Source organism: Ursus americanus, chromosome 13 (assembly GCF_024610735.1).
Source record: "Ursus americanus isolate L20-20 chromosome 13, mUrsAme1.1.p, whole genome shotgun sequence".
Taxonomy (NCBI): domain Eukaryota; kingdom Metazoa; phylum Chordata; class Mammalia; order Carnivora; family Ursidae; genus Ursus; species Ursus americanus.
Genome location: NC_142139.1, coordinates 35653639 through 35676716, shown reverse-complemented (window position 1 = coordinate 35676716; position 23078 = coordinate 35653639). Strand labels below are relative to the sequence as shown.

The window sequence follows — 23078 nt, the reverse complement described above, 5'->3', positions numbered from 1 at the left end:
AATTTGAGTTTGATTACAGGTTATACTAATATAGGTCAAGAACTAATGTGATAGAATATGAGCAAATGTTTTTATTTCCTTTATTATATAAAAATATTTCTTGAGCAATAAATGTTAAGGTACCCAAGTCCTAAATTTTAGTCTGATCCTATTTCTTATAAATAATATTATAATTTCATTACACTAAAACACAAGTTGAACAATGCTATGAGACAGGACAGCATAAAAGTTAATAGCATGGACTCTATCCAGACCCAGATTACTTGCTTTCATATCCTAGCTGTGTGGTTTTAGACAAGTTACTTAACCTTCCTATACCTGATTTCCTTATCTTTAGCATAAAGATTATTGACGTATAAATGACTTGCAACTCAACATCAAAAAGACAAATAATCCAATTAAAAATGGGCAAATTATTTGAATAGATATTTCTCCAAAGAAGATATACAAATAGCCAATAGTACATATAATGATGTTCAATATCATTCATTAATCATTAGGGAAATGCAAATCAAAACCACACTTTACACCCATTTGTATGGCTGTAAGGATGGACAAGTGTTGGAAGAATGAGGAAAAATTGGAAAACTCGTACATTGCTGGTGGAAATATAAAAGGTGCAGTTGCTTTGGAAAACAGTTTGGCCATTCCTCAAAAAGTTAAACCTCGAGTTGATTTATGACCCAGAGATTTCACCCCAAAAGAATTGAAAACAAATGTCCAAACAAGAACTTGTACATGAACGTTTGCAGTAGCACCATCTGTAATCGCCAAAAAGCGCCACAACCCAAATGTGCATAAACTGATGAATGGGTAACAAAATGTGGTATATCATACAGTGGATATTATTCAGCAATAACAACGAATGAGATGCTGATACATTTTACAACATGAATGAACTTTGAAAACATTATGCTAAGTAAAGGAGCCAGACACAAAATGCCACGCATTGAATGAGTCTGTTCATAGGAAATGCCCAGAATAGGCAAAAATACAGAAGCAGAAAGTATACTAGTGGTTGCCTGGGACTGGGACTGAAGTGGAAATAGAGAGTGACTCCTAATCGATGTGGGGCTTCTTTGTTCTGAGATCACTTTGTGGTAATGATTGCACACCTCTGTGAATATACTAAAACCACTGAATTGTACATTTTTTAAAAGGGTATGTTTTATGGTATGTGAATTATATCTCAATAAAGCTGCTGTTTGTGAAAGTAACAATAAAAAAGAATATAGGATACCGATAGCACCTGTTTCATGGGTGTCATCAAGATTAAAATGAGTTCATATTTGTAAAATGCTTAAATAAAAATACTTGACCCATAGTAAGTGCTATGTAAGTGATAAGATAATTTCTCAACAAGGTAAAAGTTCACATTTTGATACAGATCGCTCCCCACGTTCCAAACACATTGCATTAATAAAATAAGTATTAAAATACTTTGCAATACATATAACCAATAAAATACTAATATTTAGGATGTAATAAAGTACACAAATAAATAGAAAAAGCAACACAATATAAAAATGGCCAAAGAATAGACAGTTCATAGCCTAAGAATTCCAGAGTCTAGAAAAATATGAGAATATAATCAAACTTACAGTTAATCAGGAAAACAGATTATAAAATAACAAGATACATCTTATATGCATTCAATTTGGCAAAAAAAAAAAAGTCCAATAACTCCAAGTATTGGTGAGAATGTGGAGAAGTAGAACAAACACTTTAGAGAGCAAGTGGACACTATCTAGTGAAGTCAAAGATACTTATACACTACGAATCTCAGAGCACATACTCTAAAGAAACTGTCTCACATATGCATAACAAAACAAACAGAATTTTTATTGCATCTTCGTTTATAGTAATGAAAAACTGGAAATATTGGTTATTATGAGAACAGATATACTGTGGCATTCATACAATGGAAACCATATACAACAGTTAATGAATGAACTAGGACTGTGAGTATCAACATGGACAAATCTCCAAAAACATAATTTTGTACAAAAATATTAAAAATACATGAATAAACCCTACAAGTCCTGGGGCCCGGCCTACTAATCTCAGGCAATAAATGGTGACTGAATTGTGATTCTGCAAAGGTCTTCCCATAACCGAACATCCAGGGAAATTTTGCAACCCGTGGAATTCTTAGACCAAAAAGTAAATAGCCACACATACAGGACCTACATACTGTGAACTGAAATGGTGCTGTGTTAGGGCTCCTGAAAGAGCCAGAGCAGGAAAGACTGTTCAAACAGAAGATCCTCGTTCTTCTCTTCGGCCAAAGAGCAGCAGGCTCTATCACCTCCCCAGCTGCCCTCCCTCCGTTGCTCCAAGTCCTTCTCCAGTTTTTCCTTGAGAGTCTTTTTCTTCTCCTGAATTTTCCTTAACCTGTAGAACTCTTCTCACTCTCTCTCATCCACTCTGTGATGATAGGAGAAAGGGTACTTTCAATCTGGGGAATGATGGCACGTTCTGTGGCAATTTCACACCTGTCGGTCATCTTAACAGCAAAGGCTGCGGTAAAGCTACTCCCACCCGTACTTCCACTGCTCTGGCTTAATTCTTCTGTCTACAGCAGTCGGTTCACACCTGTTGGTTCGTTCCTTCGGGTAATGTTCAAATTACTGGCAGAGTCACACTGGCTACATTATCTTTCCTCTCTGGAAACTTCACTTGGGCTTTCTGTACATTGTGGGTAACTGTAGTGCAGAACCCCTGGCTGTGAATGTGGCCTCGGCAAACGATAGGGCAGCTTCTCTCATCACTTCACCCATCAACCTTTTAGTCCCTATTACTTTCTTTAGATCTGTTGAAATGGAAGAGTTAAGGCATCAGATTTTTTTCTTCAGGAGGTTTAAAGCTGTCTGAAACATTCGTGACAGTGTGCACCACTCGAGAGGGAAAGATTTCAGTTTGGTCTTTGCCCGACTGGATGGTTGGACATTGATAGTTTGGCTGCAACAGCCCCAGCCCCAGTCTCTCTCTACCCGAGTCAGCTGGTGGCGTCAGGAGGCGCTTCCTCAGGGAGGGAAGGAGGAAAACGGAATCAGAGAGGGAAACGGAGATAGCAATTATGTCTGTAACGTATTTCTTGAAAAATGAAGTGACTGAAGTAAACACAGGATAATATAAAGATTTGATAAAGGTAAGTGGTGGGAACACAGGTATATATTACATTTTCCAAAGTTATCTATATAATAAAGAATAACTTTTAAGTAGTAAGATTTAAAATAAAGATTCATGCATTCCAGTCCCCAAGCAAAAAGAGTTTTTTCAAATGCATGCACTACTTTTTAAAATTTTTTTCTTGATATTTCATTGCCTAGTGATTTAAATTCTTCCCTGTTAGCTTCGATGACTAAGTACCTTTGGTTGTAATTAAATAACTATTTAGAGATAACTTTTAAGAGATAACTTTTCATACTTTTATAAAGGATACCCTTTTGTATTTATATTGTTACAAAGCATATCCTTTTATAAAGGATAATATACAATATAAATTATTACAAATTTGCAATAAAGTTCCTTCCATACACTAAATTTTTATTATGAATGTATACTCCAATTGCTCTTCCATTTCCAGACTTTCTGCAGAGTATTTTTAACAGCATAGACATTTTTAATATTGTTCAATGATTCAAGTAGGAAATTGCTCAAATCTTGACATCATTTTTAATCACAGTTTATTCAATTTAGATTAACCTCCTCTTTTAAAAAAGTATTATTGCTATGATTGACTGCTAATATATTCTTAAACCTGTGACCTTTTTAGTAGACATAAATGAGAAAAAAGAATAGTCTTCATTCTTCTTTACCCAGTTAATCCACCAGAAGCAATTTAAGTAAAAAAGCTTGGAATAATTACATTTCCAACCAAAAATATAAGGAGAAATATAAGCTTCAGAATTTAGTACAATAACTTGGCTAACAAAGCAAATAGAATGGGATTAGGAAAATCATGGTCAGTCTTACAACACGTACAGGATGAATAGAAAACTCTCCTCTTTTTTTCGAACCATCTAGATTAACAAGTTAATTTTTCTTATGGTTATTCAGTTGGTTGAAAAACATTAAGGAGATTGTTTTGTGAGAACACTGTAATAGGCATTGTGTATAAATTTTTTAATAAGCCATATAATCTCTACTCTTAAGAAGTATACATAGGAGTGTGGAGTGAAGACTCCATAGAAACACTTTGGAAACAATCATAATGCAGAACATTAACAAATTAGTCAATTCCAACATCTTATTTCTAATATCCAACTCCAACATCTTATTTCTAATATCTGGTTCAGAGTGCAAAGAAAGGACACATTACCCGATGTTTTATATCTTTAACACAAAATTATGGCAGAATCAAGAAGTAGTCAAGAAGTTTGGTTTTGGAGCCCCAGCCTTGTGATTTTATTATGGTTTCTCTTCAACAGCTATATTCTTTCAAGGTTATATTTATTTATTTAATGTATACTATGTGCCAGACACTGTTACAAGCATGTTAGAAATAATCATTCATTTATATCCATAAGATGAGAGTTAAAAGATGCAGCACTACATAATGACCCCAGATCTCAGTGGCTCATAACAACATGTATATCTCATTATATGTTGACTTTGACCATGGCTCTGCTTCATGCCCTCTTTACTCCAGGATGCAGGCTGAAGAAACCCCTATGAGACATCATTCTCACGGCAGAGAGGAGAGAATGGTGGAAATACATGATGGATCTTAAAGTTTTTGCTTATAGCTTATATACATCACTTAAGCTCATATTTCAAAGGCCGGAAAAAAAAGTGACTTGGCCATGTCTGACAATGGAACAGAGATGGGTAATTCTCCCAGGAGGAGGAACCAGGAAAATTGAAAATGCTACAGCATACCATCATCATAGCAACCATACTAGGACAGATATTATTATTATCCCCATTTTACAACTGAAGTAACTGAGGCATTAGGAGATTAAGTAACCTGATGAAGGCCACACACACAGCCAGTAAGTAGCAGAGCCAGGATTTGAAACCCAGGCAATTCATGCTCTTAACAATTATACTACACTGACTCCTTATGTTCTTGAACTATTATTTTCACTTCGTCAGCAAAATTCTGAAATTCATTCACACAGAAATATTTGACAGGTAAAAGTTTAAATAGATACTCTCCCAGAGGGATTTGCGTTTTAAAGCAATAGAGTCTTAAGATAAAGGTGCAAAGTTCAGACAGCTGGACTTCAGAAGCTTAATGGAGAATGCAGCCTTCCCAATGCATCTGAAGTCACATCTAATAATCAGCCTCTTATTCTGTGTATAGACACTCACTTAACTGCTTTGCTTGAAGTCTGTGCTCAAATATCACCTATTCAGATAGGCCTTTTCTCAAAATCCTATTTTTAAAAACACACATGCATCATTATCACAATAACTACTTCTTGTATTCTTTATCCCTTTCCCCTGCTTTATTTTTCCTTCACAGAATACTAATTTTATTGGGGCGCTTCGGTGGCTTAGTCAGTGAAGTGTCTGCCTTTAGCTCAGGTCATGGTCTCAGGGTCCTGGAATCGAGCCCCACATGAGTCCGGCCCCCTGCAGAGAGTCTGCTTCTCCCTCTGACCCTTCTCCCTGCTTGTGCTCTCTCTCTCTCTCTCTCTGTCTCAAATAAATAAATAAATACATTTTTTGAAAGTGCTAATTTTATCTTATACAGTTACTTGTTTATTTCCTTATTGTTTCCCCCACTGTTATGACTTTGTTAACATTTGTTAGGTAGAGCACAAGGTGCCAGATGGTGAGCAATAGAACACCACAAGAGAAATTAAAATAGAGAAGTGTATTAGTGACAGGTCCTAGAGGAATTACATGGCATGCCTTGAGGGGCCACCTGGGGGGAAGTTGAGGCAGAGTGCAGTCAGAAAGAGGTAGGGCTTGGGGTGTGTACCTTTATTAGGGTCCATGGGTGGAATACTTTGGGATTCCCAGACTAAGGCTGGATTGGTCAATTCAAACCAAAGGGGCTTTGTAAGCCCATGACTGTTTTATATAAGGGGAATGCAAGGGCAAGGCCCGCACTGCTGGGGAAGACTGTTTATTTTAAGGGCTACTAGGGAAGCTATAGCCGGAGCTTACAATTACCTATGACTCTGTTATTGAGGGCCTGTGCTTACATGAGGAGGTGTCCAGGCTGGTTGGCCAAACAAAATGGATGCCAAGGCAGCAATACCATAGAGTAGCTTAGCTAAACTCTCAACGTCCACTAATTCACAAGTTCTATGAAGGTGTGAACATTGTTCATCTTATCATGGTTGTAATCATAGCACCAGGACAGGAACTGGCATATGGTAGGTTCTTAATAAATATTGGTTGAGTGAATACATGAATGAATATATGAGTTAATGAATGAATGAATAAACTCAATGTTTGCTACCTATAAAAGTCGAGTAAGACTAGCTATGGAAGAAATGTGGAGCAAAGCCCAAAGGATCACAGCAAGACATTCTTCTTGTCCTTAAGAACAATAACTTTTATTGAACGCCAGCTGTGTGTCAAATGGCATGACTACAAAGAAATACAAAATAAAGATCTATCCCTGAGGCTCACAATGTGATTAAGGAAATACAATATACTTACAAAGAAATTAATAATAATCAAAGGAAATAATTTAATGATTAGTAAAATATTTCAAGTGATGGGAGATGTTTCAACTTCATGAAAATAGGTATGTGTGTATAAATGTATATATGAGAAATTTTTGTGATTTTCACAAATAAGTACCATATTTGTCACAGCAGAATTATCATGACCAAAGGGATCTGCCAGTAATTTATTGTGTTTTACAGCATATCACTCAAGAGCTTTCAAAAGAAGAAAAAATCCAGTCTCTCTAAAATGTATCAAACCATCGTCCAGCATAAAATAGTAAATTATTAGACATGAAAAATTAAGAAACCATGACCCGTAACCAAGAAAACAGCAAGCAATAGACACAGACCTGAGATGATCCAGGTGTTAGTATCAGCACATAAGGACTTTAAAAAGCAGATATTACAGATTTGTTCATGGGCTTAAAGGAAAGATGATCATAATAAGTAAACGTATGAGCAATCTCAGCAGAGAAATAGAAACTATTTTTAAAAAGCTGAAGGGAAGTCCTAGAACTGAAAATTATGCTGCTACATATTTATAAACTACTGGATAGACTTAGCAATATATTGGAGACTGCAGAAGAAAGTTATAGTGAATTTGAAGGCAAATCAAAAGGAATTATCCAACAGAACAGAGAAAAAAATGATTGAAAAAAATTAATGGGTATTCAGTTACCTGTAGGATGATATAAAATGGTCTAACTTGTGTAGTGTCACTAGAGTCCTATGTAGAAAGGAGAGACAAGGCAAAAATATATATATATTTTTAAATAATGGCTAAAATTTTCCAAATGTGTTGGAAAACATTAGCTTAGAGATCCAACAAGCTCAGTAAACTCCAAACAAAATAAATTCAAAAGGGGAAAAAACTGGGTACATCAAAGTCAAACTGCTGACAACCAAAGTTAAACAGTAAATCTTAAAATACTCAGAGGAAAAAAGATCCATAATATACAACACAAATAAAGGAAGACTTTGCATCAGAAATAATGGAAGCCCGAAGACAAGTGACATTTTTAAACTGCTGAAGGAAAGGGGCATCTGGGTGGCTCAACTGGTTAAGCATCCAGCTCTTGATTTCAGCTCAGGTCATGATCTCAGGGTCGTGGGATTGAGCCCTGAGTCAGGCTCCATGCTCAATGTGGAGTCTGCTTGGGAATCTCTTCCTCTCCCTTTGCCCCTCTCAGCCCCCTGTTCATGTAGGCATATGCTCTCTCTATCTCTAAAAATAATAATAATAAAATTTTAAAAATAAAGTGCTAGGGATGCCTGGATGGCTCAGTTGGTTAAGTGTCTACCTTTGGCTAAGGTCACGATCCCAGGGTCCTGGGATTGAGTCCCACATGGGGCTCCTTGCTCAGTGGAGAGCGTTCTTCTCTCTCTGCCTGATGCTCTCCCTGCTTGTGCTCTCTCTCTCTCAAATAAATAAAATCTTAAAAAAAAAAATGAGCCCACCCTCAATTGCTAATAAACACTACTCTGAAAATAAATTCAAACCACAGTTTGGGAAAAATTATCCACAATGCAATTGTATGACACAGGTCTTACATGCAGAATATAGAAAGAATTCATATAATTCAGGAATAACAAGATACACATTCCAGTTTATCAGACAGGCAAAAGGCTTGAACAAACACTTCAGAAAAGAACATTTATGAATGGACAATAAGCATATGGAAAGCTGCTCAACATTACTAGTCATCAGAATAACGAAAATTTAAAAAAAGAAATATTTCTTGATAGTCACTAAAATGGCTAATATTTAAAAACTTGACACCCTTAAGCCTTGAGCAGAGATGTGGAGCAACCGGAACTCTCATGCATTGCTAATGGCAATGTAAAATGGTACAGCCACTTTGAAAAATAATTTAGCAGTTTCTTATCTATTTAAACATATCCTTATCATATTACCCTTCAATTCCACTTTTAGGTACTTACCGAGAGAAATCTAAGTGACTTGTATGTGAGTATTTATAGCAGCTTTATCCATAATATCCAAAAATTGAAAACAGCCCAAATGACCATCAACAGTACAATGGGTTAACAAATTGTGGAATACCCACACTGTGAAATATTACCCAGCAATAAAAAATAACTAACTACAGATATACACAAAGCATGAACAAGTTTCAAAAACATTATATTGAGCAAAAAAGCCAGGCACAAAAGAGTACACACCAAATGGATTTACAAATTTAAAATTCAAGAGCACACAGAACTAACTTCTGATGATAGAAACCAGAACAGTGGTTGCTTCAGGCAGGTAGGAATTAACAGAGAGGGGCCACAAGGAAACTTTCTGAGGCACAGAAATATTCTATATCTTGATTGGCTATGTGTTACATAAGGTTATGCACTTTTCAAAACTCACTCAATTGTACATTTGGATCCGTGTTTTATTGTATGTAAAGTATACTTCAAAAAACAAAAACAGCAGAATCTTCAAACAAATTGAAACCTAGTTTTAAAATTTGTAAGGAAAAGCAAAACTTACAAATACGCCAGACACTGTTGAAGAAGGAGGAGGAGAAAAGAGAGGAAAACACTTTTTGTTCATAAAAATCAAGATTTATTTAAACGTACTGTAATTTTTAAATGTGGCATTTGTGAAGGATAAATTGACCTATGGAACAGAACAGAGAAGCTCCAAACAGAATCTCACACAAATGGAACCTTGACTTATGCTAGAGATAGCACTGAAAATCACTAAAACTATATTTAATGAATAGTACTGGAAGAACTGGTTATTCAAACTAACATAAAATATACACATAAAAATTAATTCTAAATAGATTGGAGATTTAAATGTGATGGGCAAAACTTCACAATTTTTAGAAAAAATACTGCAAAATATTTTTATGACCTCATGCTAGGAAAGAACTTAAAAAAAAAAGATACTGATAAATTTGATACATAAAATTTTAAATTTCTGTCTATCAAAAGACACCAAAAGCAGAGTGGAGAAAATTTTATAAAATGAGTAAAACAAGAATAAACTAAATTTATGAAGAACTCTTATAAAACTATAAGGAAAAAGATAACACCCCCAAAAATGGGCAAAGGTTCAATAAACATGTCACAGAGAAGGAAAAAATAAAACAAACAGCAACAAAGAAAAACACAGAGGAAAATGGCAACCTTATTAGCAGCATTGTGAGCTCTTCCTTTATGTTTTATGTACTATGTGCTGTAGGAGTAATGCTTAGAGCCTTAGATGTGGAGGTGTGCCAAATTATGAGTAATGAAAACTAAATGTCAAAATCAATAGTCAGCTAAAACTAAGACCCAAACCTGAGTTCACCATCATAAATGAACTATTCGGATGTCAGAATCTTGGAATTATACCCAAAAGTTATTTTTACTATAATTTTATCATTAAAACCAGTAATAAATTCTTAAAAATTTGACACAGTAAAAGAACATTTTATCAGTATTGTCAACTGATAGATTCTCCTGTACTCACCATACAACTCATGTGTGATAAGAAATAGAGGCATGCTTGCACCTGAGGTTGGTAGAGGAACATGGTATTTAGGAGTTTCTCATTTTCCCTTACCATGGTCTTCCTTTGTTCTGTATATTCTTTGTTATGCCTAGATCAAAGATGATTTATCACAGGTGTTGTACGTGATTTAGGTTGTTTTCCCACTTTGTGAAATTTTAACAAAGCAAACAACATTGCTTTTTATCCATTCCTCAAGCTGTGAAGAACCTCCAAAGTGAACTTGTTCCTGAAAGACTCACGGCCTCATGGAATTAAGTCACAAAGCAAGCAAACAAACAACAACAACAACAAAACCACACAAACTATAAAATAAAAATAATTTGAGAGGTGCCTGGGTGGGTTAGTCAAGCATCCGACTCTTGATTTCTGCTGCTCAGATCATTATCTCAGGGTTGTGAGATGGAACCCCACATCAGGCTCTGCGCAGGGCATGGATCCTGCTTGGAATTCTCTCTCTCCCACTGCCCCTCCCTCCCCTCCTGTAAATAAATAAATAAATAAATAAATAAATAAATAAATAAATAAATGTGTTTTTTAAAATATATATAATAATAATTTGAAAATTTTTTAAATTAATATTTGAATAATGATACAACTCCAAAGACTAATTCTAATCCTCATAATATGATTTCTATTATTCTTTCTTTTTTTAAATATTTTTTAAAGATTTTTATCTATTTTAGAGAGACAGAGAGCAATGAGGGGGGAGGGGCAGAGAGAGGAGAGGGAGAAGCAGGCTCCCTGCTGAGACAGACATTTAACCACTGAGCCACCCAGGCACCCCTCCATTATTCCTTCTTATGTTATTTAAATTTTACAAATATTTACTGACTCTTAGAGGATATAATGCCTTCCTAATGTTATCTAGCTCCCTTAATATTAATATTTACTTTAAATCTACTTCCTTATAAATTTATTATTTAAAATCTGCTTATTTTTGTATATAAAGTTAGCAATTTGCACAATCATCATTAAATATTGCCCTATTTTACTCTTGCAATAACATTTACATTTATATTTCAATGGGTTGATAGACTGTCAGCATCTTAAATCTACAGACATATTTTTCATTTCAAACCACATGTAGAATGTATAACTACATTTGAAAGAAAATATTCAGATAGTAGCAATAAATCTGAATTTTATGCTTTGTTCCTGTTTTTGGCATTGCTATGCAAATTCAATGTGATAGTAACCTATAGGACCACATTGCTGGTTCTGCAATCATATAGGATGACAGTTGAAGTAGGCATTTGGCCTCTGAACCGAAGACAAAAATTTTGGCCAAATACTTAGGCTAACACCAAAACATGCGTGCATCTCTAAAAGGAAGTATGAAAAACATCTATTCCCTAGACAGCAACTTATCCCAAATTTACATAAATATATACACAAATTCTTTATCTTCAAACTTTAAGTTTGCCTAGATACAAAAATCCACAGAGATTGGACATGAAGATGCTCAATGGATCATGCTATTGTTTGTCTTGTTCTCGTTGATAACCATGATTTATTCTCATCTATACCCCACTGCCACTTATAAGACTCCACAGAAGGCCCTAGGCAACCACACACAGCCATACCCCATTCCCAACATACACCCCCCACATGGTCATAGCACTGCCTCAGAATGGACTTGGCCTGTACTTAAAAAATAAAAAATCTTTAAAGAAAAAACAAAAAAACAAGCAAAAACCCGAAATGTCAATTTCACTTTTAAAAGGTGGGGGGAGGTGCACCTGGCTGGCTCAGTCAATGGAACATGCAACTCTTGATCTCAGGACTGTGGGTTTGAGCCCCACATTGGGTGTAAAGATTACTTAAAATAAAGTCTTTAAAAAACAAAACAAAACAGGGGCACCTAGGTGGCTCAGTTCAGCATCTGCCTTCAGCTCAGGTTATGATCTCGGGGTTCTGGGGTGGAGCCCAGCACCAGGTTCTCTGCTCAGCAGGGAGTCTGCTTCTTCCTCTCCTTCTGTGCTTTCTCTCTCTCTCTCACTCTTGCTCTCTCTCCAATAAATAAATAAAATCTTAAAAAAAAAAAGGAATGGACTTGGACAAAGTAGATTTCAATGTGATTTACAAGTAAGTGAATAAAAACAAGGTTATTTAAGGCATAAAAGGCATTGATATGAACAGGAATCATCTAGCTAGAAACAAAATGGTAAAAATAGAAAGGAGAGGACTGAACAATGTTCACAATAGTTTAGCTCAGTGGATGGACTTAGCTAAAGCAAACAAACTCCCACTTGTGGCAATGGAAACTGGATTGACTCAGAATAGATCGTGCACATAACAAAAACAAATCTAATGAATAATTGGCTTTGACCCTTCCGACCTCACTCTTTCAAATTGGCCAATACTAACAGAATACCAAGAATATGGCTCTCAAACATTTTGGTTTCAGGGGGCTTCAGACTCTAAAGAAGTTATTGGGTTATATATATTGATACTTACCATATTTAAAATTGAAGCAAAATTTTTAAATATGTATTTATTTTAAAGTAACATAAAAATTTCATTGCATGTTAATACAAATGGCATGTTTTTATGAAAATAACTGTGTTTTCCAAAATAAAAAATTTAGTGAGAAGTGTTTTATATTTTCCAAATATCTTTAATAGAACTTAATAATAGGCTTAATAGAACACAGCTGGATTCTCATAATTGCTTCTGAATTCAATCTGTTAGCAATATATTGTTTGGAAGTATTTGAAGAAAATCCAACCCTGCACAGATATTCGCTTGGAAAAAGATGGAGACTCACATAACATAGTCAAATGATCTCTGACAAAGGAGCAAAGACAATAAAATGGAGCAAAAATAGTCCTTCAACAAGTAGTGCTGTAACAACCGAATACCCACACGCAAAAAGATTAATCTGGACTCAGACCTCAAACCCGTCATAAAAAATAACTCAGAGTGGATGACAGACCTAAATATAAAGTGCAAAACTATAGAACTCCTAGAACATAACATAGAAGAAAGCATACATGACCTTGGATATGGTGATAACTTTTTAGATACAACACCAAGGCATGATCCATGAAAGAAAGAGTTGATAAGTGGGACTTCATTACAATGAAAAACTTCTGATCTACAAAAGAGTATGTCAAGAGAATAAGAAGCCACAGACTGGGAGAAAATATTTGCAAAAGACACTTCTGGTATAGGACTGTTGGGCAAAATAATACAGAGAATTCTTAAAATTCAATAAGAAAACAAACAACCCAATTAAATAATGGGCCAAAGACCTGAACAGACACCTCACCAAAAAAGATACACAGATGGCCAAATACAAAAAGATGCTTTACATTGTGCACCATCAGGGAACTGCAAATTCAAACAAGACACCACTGCATACCTATTAGAATCCAAAGCACTGACAACACCAAATGCTGCCAAGTACATGGAGCTATAGGAACTCTCATACACTGATGGTGGGAATGCACGGCCATTTTGGAAGACATTTTGGCAGTTTCTAAAAAATGAAACATACTCTTACCACACAATCTGGCAATCATGATCCTTGGTATTTACCCAAAAGTTTTAGAAACTAATGTCCTCACAAAAATCTGCACATAGGTGTTTATAGCAGCTTTATGTATAATCGGCAAAACTTGGAAACAAGTAGGATGTCAAATTAAAAAATTCATTTTGTAGTTTGAAAATAATTTAGGCAGTTTGCTTTTTTAAAGTAAGTACTGAGTATTCTTCATTGATGGCACACTTTAGTAGAACAGAGGGCAGAGGATTTACTTTGGGACCCAGAAATTTGTAAGCACTCTTTAAATTGATCAAAGTGCTTACATTGAGATACTACTTAAATTATTCTCCATTAATTTTGTGCTCCAGACAATGGAGTATTATTCAGCACTAAAATGAATTATCAAGCCATGAAAAGACATGGAGGAACCTTAAATGCATATTACCATGTGGAAGAAGCCAATCTGGAAAGGCTACACACTGTATAATTCCAACTATATGGCATTCCAGAAGAGGCAAAACTATAAAGATAGTAAATAGATCGGGGCTTGGGGGCAGGGGGCAGGATGACTAGGCAGAGCACAGAGAATTTTTACGGCAGTGAAAATACTCTATACAATACTGTAAGGTGGAAGCGTGTCATTATATATTTGTCCCGACTCAGAGAAGGTACAATGCCAAGGGTGAATCCTAATGTAAACTATTGAATTTGGCTAATTGTGATGTGTCGATGTAGGCTCATCAGCTGTCACAAATGTCCCACTCTGGTGGGGGATGCAGTAGAAGGGTACACAAATATCTAATAAAAGTGGGTTGGGGTAACAGGGAAAATAGAGACACGAATGAAAGCTAGATTTCAAAATGTAGACCTTAGTAGATTTTTAAAATTTTGTATCACAAAATTAATTCACTTAATTTCCCTGAAACCAATTTTACTACTTCATATCCAATTAAGGGATAAAAGATACACAATATATCCATCCGTATATATTTTTGTGTTGATAGATAAACAGGAATACTTCATTTTCATAGACTTCCCTAGAATGTTTTTATTGATAGCCTCGTCCTTACTGCTTAGACTCATTTGGATTCTCTTCCAATATATGTGCATACATAAAGATGAAAAGTGTAAAACTATTTTATTAGAAATATTGATTTTAAATTTAAAACTGTTGAGAATAAATTGCTTGTTTAAGAAAAGCCAGAGGGGAAACAGTGAACTAGGGTGTTCTGTGTAAATAAGCACTGTTAGGGCATGGCATTCTCCTTACAATTTCTGCGAGGAGATATTGTGCCATCAAGTATAATTCACGTCTCTGAACCTCAGCTGCAGAAAATAAAGAAATCTGTGGCACAGTTTTGTCATTGCTGATGTCTGTCAACAACTTAAATTCATGGCACATACATAACGCCTGCATGTTCATTGTTCTTCCCTCTCATCCACAAATCTACTGGCAAATAAACATTTTGTCCTCGTCAGATCACAAAATGCTTCCAGAAAACGTCTGCAACATATTCTAAGCAAAACAAAGGGAAATTTTAGTCAGGTGCAATCAGCAATGATCCAGTCTGTTAATATTCTTTTTTTTTTCTTAAAGATTTTATTTATCTATTTGAGAGAGAGAGAGCACCACCCAGGAGAGGGGCAGAGTAGCAGACTCCCTGCTGAGTGGGGAGCCTGATGCAGGACTCGATCCCAGACTCTGGAATCATGACCCAAGCTGAAGACAGACACCCAAACGACTGAACCACCCAGGCGCTCTCCGTCAGTATTCTTCAGCAAACACTGTTCTAGCCCCAAAGAGATGGTTCATCGGTGGGCAGGAATGGTTCTCCCATCCAGTATTCAAAGGAATCCTTATCAGGGGATGAGCTGAGCTCTTCCTAGCATGCCCTTCAGTATACCCTCCTGTACCCTTTCTTCAAAAGACTTTCTAGGGCTCCATGCAGCATGGGGAGGAGAATGCTGAAGAAGGACAACCTCCTTTAAGAGAAAAATAAGTCAGGGCACCTGGGTGGCTCAGTCAGATAAGCGACCAACTCTTGCACCCAACTCTTGACTTTGATTCAGGTCATGGTCTAGGGGTTGTGAGATAGAGCCTCGAGCCCTGCGTTGGGCTCCATGCTCAGCAGGGAGTCTACTAATCTCTCTCTCTCACGCTCCCTCTCTGCCCTTCCCCACCCCAGGCTCAGTCCCTAAAATAAATAAATAAACCTTTTTTAAAAATGAAAAATAAGCCACGCTGTGCAGCATTTTAAGTCTAAAAGTGGTAATTCTCATGCTAGTGAATGCCATTAATCTGGAAGTTTTCAGCAACTATAAATAGGTCAATTTCCTTATTAAATATGCTGCAAAGGTAAATATTACTTATAATAAGGAACCATTATCTCAAAACATTTTTTTTCATTTTAAACATGTAAAAAACTTGTGTATCACATTATCTTTTTTTAATAAGAGTAAAACAAAAATAATTTCGCTCTAAATCTATGGAAACTCATGGAGTTACCGTAAAGTCCCACAGAGCAAGGATTGAGGGGTGTAAGGTGGTTCATTTCTGTATACCAGATAGCCTCTGATGGCTGTGCTTTTATAGTCTTTCTGCCAACTTTGTGCATTTTCTTATTTCCCTGCTACTTGCGATTATTTCACCTTACTAACAATATGTGCTTTTTCTTTTCTTTTCTTTTTTTGAGAGGGAGAAATAGACTGGCAAAGGTGGGGGGTGGCGTGGGAAAGGGCAGAAGGAGAGGGAGAGGGGGAGGGAGACAGAATCTTAAACATGCTCCACACCCAGCACGGAGCCCCACGCAGAGCTCAATCTCACAACCCTGAGATTACAACCTAAGCCAAAATCAAGAGTCAGACCCTGAACCGAATGAGCCACCCAGCCACCCTGGGCTTATTTTCAAACACTGAGTAAGGACTAAATGGTAGCCCTCAACCTCTTACAGAACCAAATGCTTGTGATCTGGTAGGTCCTTGGTGTTCAGAAGTCTATCAATTACTGCCAGCTTTAAGATGAAATATGTTATAGTTGAAATCTGGCTTCTGGAAAAGAGGCAGATTCATTTAATATCATTCCAATCCTTTACAGTGACTGTTCCAAGTTCTAATCTGCCTCTTGTCACAAAGACAACACTAACTGTATTTAAATCAAAACCCTATGGTACCATCTTCTCAAGGTTGTCACTGTTTTCAAAATGGTGAACTCAGTCAGTTTCCCCAAGTGCATCCCTCAGGACAAGGATCTGCACAGGTGATGTAGTAAGTGGTACTACCCTTAGAACCAGGTATGGGGACCCCTACCCTACATGCTCCCCACCACCCTCGGTGCTCTGGGTTTCCTCACTGCCTGGGTGTAGACTTTGGATGAAAGCATTGTGGTGTTCACAAACATGCAAGCAAAACTTCTTGGTTTGGAAGAGGCCCAGGAGCAGAGAGCCAGGAACACGCTCTCCCTTCACTATCACAAAACACCAAAGAATCCAAAAATTTCTAAATGAAAGCTTGGTTTTCCAGGTCATTTTGCCAATGTATCAGTCCAGGTAAGAGCATGTGTTAGCTTAATGTAAATAGCTTTTAAATATATAGGTATATGCTATATGGGTGCTCATTTGTACTCATATTCCAGCAGAGCAAATGACTTCCAAGTAATACAAATTCTGTGAAAACAAAGAAACTACTTATCTTGTTTATTGCTATATTCCCAAAACCAAACACATAGCCAATAAAATGTTAAATGAAAAAAGTGTCTCACGGTTTAAAAATGTTCAGCCTCCGGGCGCCTGGGTGGCTCAGTTGGTTGGGCATCTGCCTTTGGCTCAGGTCATGATCCCAGGGTCCTGGGATCAACCCCTGCACCAGGCTCCCTGCTCAGTGGGGAGTCTGCTTCTCCCTGTGCCTGCTGCTCCCTCTGCTTGTGCTCTCTCTCTCTCTCTCTCTCTGGCAAATAAATAGATAAAATCTTTAAAAAATAAAAATAAAAATGTTCGGCCTTTTGCAGTTCCCTTTGGAGATTAGCAAATTAACACTTTAAAGTCTTTGAGAATCCAGGGCGCCTGGGATGGCTCAGTCGTCAAGCGTCTGCCTTCGGCTCAGGGCATGATCCCGGAGTCCTGGGATTGAGCCCCACATTGGGCTCCTCCACTGGGAGCCTGCTTCTTCCTCTCTCACTCCCCCTGCTCATGTTCCCTCTCTCTCGCTAGCCTTCTCTCTCTGTGTCAAATAAATAAATAAAATCTTAAAAAAAAATAAAGTCTTTGAGAATCCAACTATTTTAACCAAGTCCCTCCCCCTCTTGTACTCTAGAGACTTTCTCATATCTACTTTGTGGTGGAAAACTTTCAGGAATTGCTCAAATTAATGGCACATATGAATCAGCCCACTTTGGGAGCCTCTCAAGATACCTTGGAATGGGGGCGCCTGGGTGGCACAGCGGTTAAGCGTCTGCCTTCGGCTCAGGGCGTGATCCCAGTGTTATGGGATCGAGCCCCACATCAGGCTCCTCCGCTATGAGCCTGCTTCTTCCTCTCCCACTCCCCCTGCTTGTGTTCCCTCTCTCGCTGGCTGTCTCTATCTCTGTCGAATAAATAAATAAAATCTTAAAAAAAAAAAAAGATACCTTGGAATGTACAAAATGTACCCTCAATTATGGTCCTAGATACAACCCAAGCATTAGAAAAAATGAAGAAATATATTGGATGCTCTTGAAGGAAATAAATACAAGATTTTCTTTTTCATGAACAAATCCAGATTTCAATAACAGCAAAACATTAATCTTTTCTTGGAATTTTTCTAAGAATTAAAGAGGGATGGAGAGAAAAGAAAAAGTTACAACCTATCATATTAAATTTAAGGTGAAGAATAAATGTCCCATGAACTTTTAATACTCATTCAACACTTCATTTATCAATTTAAAATGTATTTACTCCTGTTGTCAATAATCTTGGTTCAAATGCTAGCCATCTTAGGATTTTTAGTTTAAGCGTGGATGTGCATTGTAATTAATAGTGATGCTAATTATGATTAACACTTGGTATCAGTGGAAGGTAGAGTAGGAAACTTATACTATAGATTTTTAATTTAAATTGAAACTAGTGAGGGGCGCCTGACTGGCTCAGTCATTAGAGCGTGCAACTCTTGATCTCGGGGTTGTGAGTTTGTCACCTGTAGAGATTACTTAACAATGAAAAATATTTTTTAAAGATAAATAAATAAAAAACAAACTGAAACTATAGGGGGAAAGTGGGAATGTATATTACAACTCTTTAAAAATAAGCCACAGAAATCCTCTTCAAACTGACTTAACCACATAAAAGGATTTATTGGCTCATGTAACTGGAAAGGACATGGATGCCTTTGATGCCAGGAATAAATGAATTAGAGAACTCAACTGCCTCCTCTCTCCTCTGTTCTCCTACTTCTTTCCCCTTGCCCTCCTCCCCTGTCCTCACTCCTCTTCCTCTCACCCTCCTTTAATCTCCCATCATACCTCTACCCAACCCACAGGGTCTCATCCCAACTTCCCTTTGTATTGTCCTTCTCTCCAATCACAGAATTTCTGTCCTATGTCAGGAATCCTGCTAGCAGAATTTTATATACCTTTAGTATATAAAAACTCAAGGAAAGAAGTCTAATCGGCCCAATTTGAGTCACGTGTCCTGATTAGATCCATTGTTAAGAGCTGGGAAGATATGCTGCTGCTTGGTAGCACCCCCTGTTCCCACAGTCACATCACTGGGTGAGGCAAATCAAAACAAGGCAGGTACTCTTACTGCAAGAGGAATCAAGGGACACTTGACATACAGAACTTCAGATATTCCAAGTGTAAACGGCTAAATTTTTGGAAAGTAATTTGACAACATAGATCAAGACTCTGTAAAGTCATGACTCTTATCCATGCTAAGAAAAGAATCCAAACCCAGAGGTCATATGTATCAAGAAGTATACTAGAACATCATTTACATACCGAATATTACACTCAGTCTTCTATGGGCCCAATAAAAGGAAAACAAATAGGTAAATCGTAACTTCACAGTAAAGTGTGATGTTGCTGTAATAAAGAACACTGCCTGCTGCCTGGAGCCTGCCTGCTGCCTGGAGCCTGCCTGCTGCCTGGAGCCTGTCTGCGGCCTGGAGCCTGTCTGCTGCCTGGATTCTTGAGCTAAGTGAAAAAGCAAAATACAAATCTATATATACAATTCTAAAAAATGAGTAGATAGAAAAGATAGAAGAAGAAACAAACAGATCCAAAGCGTTAATAGACTTTGGGTAGTGAGGCAATGAGTGGTCCTTTATCCTTTATATATATTATTACATCATATTTTAAGTGTTTCATTATTACCATTTTTCCTATTACAAACATAATGAAAAATTGCTAACTTCAAGGTTTAATAAATGATAAAACTCAAGCATTTAAATATAAGATGGGTGTTCTTTGAACTTCTCATCTTCCCAAATTTACAAAATGTTTCTCAAAATCAGTCATTTATTAAATATTACAGCATACTACAGAGATCCAATGTCCTTTACCTACTCCAGGTAAGTGAACAAACTGGAAAGGAACATACAGAATGAGGTACACACTAGTCAATCCCTAATTTCCCTAATTTTCTAAAATTGATACGAATCAGAGACAAAACATCATTACACAGCATGCAGAGCACGTCAGCTGCTTCTTTAAGGATGAATTTAAATTGTGTAGACTGAAACAGAAGCAACTGTTTCCACGACTAAGGCGAGGCCTAGTGGCTGTCTCCCCAACCTTACCCCGTAGTTCAGACCTTCCTATCCTTTGACCCTGGGCCGTGTATACCGACTTCACCTACCCCACTCCCAAGCCACACGCATCCCTCTTCTTGCCCAACCTCAACATAACCCATTTGCACTGTGATTCACATCACTCTTCAAGGTTCTAGTCAGGATGATGAGGAAGGTCATTAAGAATTATCTCCCAGCCAAGAGGTCAATAGGGCCGGACAGGGCAACAGGGAAGTGACAGCCTCAGAGACAGAGGTCCTGGCAACAGCTGTCCCATCCTAGTCACGCTGAAAGACAATAGGCTAGCTCCTTGCCATGGTCTGTCAGAGTGCAGCCTCCCTGTCAGCAAAATGAAGAACTGCTTTGAAACTAAGTCCGACTGAGGTGCAAATATAGTGGCTAATACTTGTAGTAAGTTCTCTGCTTTTATGTTACCCTGATCTCTTGCAAGGTCATCATCTGGAGAAAGGGCACAAACTATAAGCTCCTTCTACCTGCGGCCGAGCACCAGTCATATTGCCGGCTGCTATGTGACCTCAGATAAGTCGCTTCATCTCTTTGCTCCTAGAATCAGGAAGTTTGGACTCAATTGCTCCTCAAACTTATCGTGACTATAACATTTTAGTATTCTATGCAAGTCTCTTTACAAAGCCTTGGCTGCTGTGCTTCAAAACATAGGGCACAATAACTCCAAGATTTTCTGTCATTGCTTGCTAACTCTCTTTCCCTTGGGTCCCTCTCACAGGATGAATTTAAAACTCTGCAGTTTACTGGCGTGCTTATTACATATACTAAGTCTTTAAGTTCAATTATAAAATCAAAATGCTAGTATTAAAAGCAAAAAAAATCACCCATTTAACATTTTCACGGAAAATTTTTAGCTATTAAAATTTAGCTATATGATAAAAATTTAAATAACCACTGTAATATAGAAACGGTTTTAGGTAAAATCTATGCTAAGGAAAAAAGAAAGAGTTTTGAGGGATGGAATTAGAGGAACAGAATGTACGGGGAGGGACACTAAAGATGGAAGAAGTGAAGGAAAGAAAGAGGAAGCTGCTTACCTTTAGATAATGTGGGAACAGACAGTTTAAACCCAAATTACTAAGGTGCAGTTTAACCTCTTATCATTTGTATTTGAAAAATAACACCTGGTAAGTCAACTCTTGTCATTTTTATATCCTACGCAATGTCTACTAAAGCCCCCAGACAGTAAATGATCAGAGTCTCTTGAGTGCACACACTGGTGCTCCTCAGCTCTGTCCCCAAAGCCCCTGCAGAAGTCACAAGCAGCTGCCTTGGCCGCCACCCATGTCCTTGACTCCTCCACCTTGGTTACCAACACCACTGGCTGGTCTGCACTTATCAGAGCCTGAGACTCAAATGACCAGTTCTGCTCTGTAGATCACGCTTGATACTGCACGAGGCAATAGGTCACTTCCTCCCTTTCCTGCAGTGGATAATGGTTTGCTTTCACATGAGATTAACCGGCTTTAGGGTGTTCTCTCTCAGAACTTCTTCTTACGTGATAACAGTAAACGTTCTCATCATTAAAAATTTAGAAGTTGACTTCAGAGACAGTGGCCTCATGGTATATGATGACCCAAAACTGTGATCCATAAGAATTAGGAGATTTAAAAGGTTTAGAACGGTGGTGCCTGGGCGGCCAAGTGTCGGGTAAGTGTCTGCCTTTGGCTCGGGTCACGATCATGGGGTCCTGGGATGGAGCCTTGTGCTGAGCCCTGCCTGGAGCCCAGCATTGGACTCCCTGCTCAGTGGGTAACCTGCTTCTCCCTCTCCCTCTACTGCTCCCCCTGCTTGTGCTCTCTCATTCTCTCTTTCTGTCAAATAAATAAATTAAATCTTTTTAAAAATAAAACACAAACAAAAGGTTTAGAACGTGTCCAGGGGCGCGCCTGGATGGCTCAGTCATTAAGCGTCTGCTTTCGGCTCAGGTCATGATCCCGGGGTCCTGGGATCGAGCCCCACACCAGGCTCCCTTCTCAGCGGGAAGCCTGCTTCTCCCTCTCCCACTGCCCCTGCTGGTGTTCCCTCTCTCGTTGTGTCTCTCTCTGTCCAATAAATAAATAACATCTTAAAAAAAAAAAAAGAACGTGTCCAGACTAATGACCCCCCAAGCGCGCAAGTCCACAGGCATAAATAAATTAACGGTGTCCAGTTGTATCCAGGTTAACTACGTACAGATGTATCTGCGGAATGTGTTGAAAGGTCTTATTACTTTCCTAATGCGGATGCCTTCCACCCTGAGAAGGGTGGCAGCAATGGCTGGAGTAGAAATCCCAGCTCCTTGAGGTGTCGCATGTCTCTCCATCTCCGTGCACATTCTTGCAGACTCCTGGGTCTGCTGAGTAGCTCTTGCTAGATAGCCTTACTATACCTCTATACTCTCATACTTGAAGCTCAGGAAACAGTTTTATTGCTTCCGTCAACATGCCTTAGTTTGGGCATTTGAGGTATAACTGAAGATGTGAGTCTCTACACATCCCTACGACAGGAAAGGGTGAGTTAATTAAAAGCTTAACTAATTCTCCTCACCTGACTTCCACACTGCCTTTTCTTGTGGCCTGGCTCCTAGCCAAGTCCTGCAGGGCAACGCAAGGCCAAAGCCAGTTCCCCAGCTGCTGGGAAATGTGGGGCCCGGATTATTATACGGTGGCCACATTATTAT

General features: G+C 37.9%; 1 pseudogene; it reads right to left on the bottom strand.

The window, feature by feature from the left end:
- Positions 1-2216: 2216 nt before the first annotated feature.
- LOC123793054 (V-type proton ATPase subunit D pseudogene) lies at positions 2217-22721 on the bottom strand (annotated as a pseudogene).
- Between the last annotated feature and the right edge of the window lie 357 nt (positions 22722-23078).